This window comes from Myotis daubentonii, chromosome 3, assembly GCF_963259705.1.
Source record: "Myotis daubentonii chromosome 3, mMyoDau2.1, whole genome shotgun sequence".
In the NCBI taxonomy this organism is placed as follows: domain Eukaryota; kingdom Metazoa; phylum Chordata; class Mammalia; order Chiroptera; family Vespertilionidae; genus Myotis; species Myotis daubentonii.
The window spans coordinates 121495283-121498140 of record NC_081842.1 but is presented as its reverse complement, the minus strand read 5'-3'; the positions used below and the strand labels follow the sequence as shown (position 1 = coordinate 121498140).

The window sequence follows — 2858 nt, the reverse complement described above, 5'->3', positions numbered from 1 at the left end:
GGGCACCCCTAGGCAACATGATAGGGTGCAAGTTTGATGGGGGACAGTCAAAGAAATAGGGGGGAAGGTCTTTAGGGTCTGCAGGGTTGGGGTGGTCGGCCCAGGGTAGGTTTGGAGTGTGCTGGGGAAGGAAGAGGAAGATCTGATTGGAAAATGGCTCAGCACAGTACCTTTCTTATTGCGAACTAGGTTGGTGCCAGCAGTGGACTGAATGGGCGGTTGTTTCATGAGTGCACTTGGGACTGACATGTGCATGGCAGCGGCAGTACACTGATTCCAATATTTCCAATGTCAAAGAACAGGAAAATCCTCTCCAACTAGAGGTCCTGGACATTGCACGTGACTGAAGGAAAGACCACTTAAGGAGGAGCTAGAAAAACCAGAAGTATGCGACCAGAGGATTGTGGGATTGTGGAGGATGCCTGGGCCACCTAAGACTAGAACATGAGCCTGTTACTGAGCATGTACATAGTCAGCCCTATAGTCCTCAGTCTCATAATATATGGAAGTGACTTCTGGCGGGAAATTATTTGTTTGTTACCTTGGTTTGAAGCGGAGGACAAGAGCTGTGAGTATGACCAGCTCTAGGAGGAGTACACACACACCTCCCAGGAACTGCAGATGAAGCGCACCACAATTGAAGTCTTCAATGAAACCATCAAGATCAGGGCCAGACTCAAGAGAAGTGCAGCAAGGAGTATCTGGAGCACTTCTGACGTGAGGGCAATGAAAAAGAGATGCAGAGGATCCTGCTGAACTCAGAACAGCTCAAGTCTTGCATCTCTGAGATCCAGAGTCACACGAAGCTAGAACAAGAGCTGCAGACACAGGCCTTGACAACCTAGGTAAGCCCATGAATAGCCTGAAGCCAGACCTGATGCAGCTGTGCAAGATCCGAGACCAGTACCTGGTATGGCTCACCCAGAAAGGCGCCTGGCAGAAGAAGATCAACGAGTGGTTGGGAATCAAAAATGAGACTGAAGACCAATATGCACTGATGGAGGATGAGGATGACCTCCCCCACCATGAGGAAGGAACCTGGTGGAACCTGGTATGTGGGCAAGATCAACCGCACACAGGCTGAGGACATGCTGAACAGCAAGCGGGATGGTACCTTCCTCATCCCTGTGGTAACCTAGAGATGCTCCGAGTACTGATTATTAATAAGTTCTTTAAGGTCCAGCTGTGCATTATTTGAGTAAATCAATAATGAGGAAATTATTTCCTTCAAACTTGAGTCTTAGTTTCCTATAGCCATTACAGTGCAGCTTCTAATAAAGTCTTGTATTTGACTGTTAGATTGATTTCCTGAGCCTGTGGTGAGAAATTATATATATTCAGAAGATTATTCAAATGTCAGCTTCTGCTGGCTCATTTCTCAAGGGAAATCTCATGTAGTGTAATAGGGGCTGTACCCTGACACATAAGCAGCAGTTAATGGTGACTCCAGGTTATTTCATACCAATGACAGTACAAAAGAGGATGACGAGGTAGGACAACCCCTGAAAGAAAGGTAACCATGGAAATTCTCTCTCATGCAGAACATAAAATCAAGCTTAAAACATGTTAATTAATGGAAGTCATTGTACTTCCTGTTCAAACTACATTGCTGTCAGCACTTTGTATTTCTAGATTCAGGTCAGGAAGAGCTTGTGACCTCACTTGTTGGTAATTCAACTCCCGTTGGCTTAGTCTGTGGTAAAGCAATAATAAATAGAAAGTATTGATGTTGACAGATAGTTGTATTCGGTAATTTTAAATTTTAAAATATATTTCATTTTTTATTTTAAATTAATTTAATAAGTAATGGGCATATTTACTTAATTGAAATATTATGAGATGTGTGTATATATGTGTAATTTCTTCTAACTGAAAATCTTATAACCCTATCTTTAGAGACTCAGGACAGATTATAGTCAGACCTGTAACATAAAAATTAGATGAAAAAATACAGAATGAGAACTTCTGAATCTCTTTTCTATTTAATGGTTCTGCAAGGAATGGATTTAATTTGAAACAAAATGGATTTAATTTTAGGAAAAAAACAACAAAACCTTAATCGTTATGTTTTATAGTTGAAAAATGCTTTCCATATATTATATTTTAAAATTCCTGATAGTAGTGCTGTAATGTTTATGTAAAGGCACTGATATAGTTACCACCCCCAACTAGTGTGCACTTTTGCTTCACAATTTTTGAAAAATTAAAATAAATGTCATCTGAAATAAAATCAGTTTGAAATCAGAATCCTATTAGGGCTGAGAAAACTTTATAGATGGTCACAATGATGGTTTTAAAAATAAAGTGTTTAGGGACTGAGTTCCAAAGGGGTGAATTGAGACTTGGTCAAGATTTTGCAGCTACTTAGTAGCAGAGCCCTTGTTGACCCCTTTTTACTTTATCTCCTACTTTGTATTACAGTTCAGATGTTTTTATGAGGGGTCTGAGAAAGATAGAAGATTTTCTACACAAGCATTTCTATATATCCTTATTTCTTAACTTTTAGGAAAAACAGTTAATTCTTTACTATTTGATTGACAAAACTCATCAGCATCACTAATACATTTTCTCAATCATTTTTATGTCATTCACTTTGCATGAAGAGTTGTATCAGCACAGATCCCCATCTGGGAATGTTGAGAAAATTCAGTGAAGAGATTTGCATTAATATTAGGACAATTCTGAAGAGGTTTATTAATAAGATGTCCAATTTCAAGGAAGAGAAGCAGGAAAATGTAGATGGTTTAAAATACATAATAAAATTTTGAAAAGTGATTCTGTGTCAAAAATACTGAGTTAAGCTCTGAATTTAAAACAATCTTATAATCAGGATCAATTTTAAAGAATGGTGGACAGTT

The 2858-nt window shown here is 39.0% G+C and overlaps 1 pseudogene; it reads left to right on the top strand.

The window, feature by feature from the left end:
- Positions 1-444: 444 nt before the first annotated feature.
- On the top strand, positions 445-1139 carry LOC132231892 (phosphatidylinositol 3-kinase regulatory subunit beta-like; annotated as a pseudogene).
- The last annotated feature ends 1719 nt before the right edge of the window (positions 1140-2858 follow it).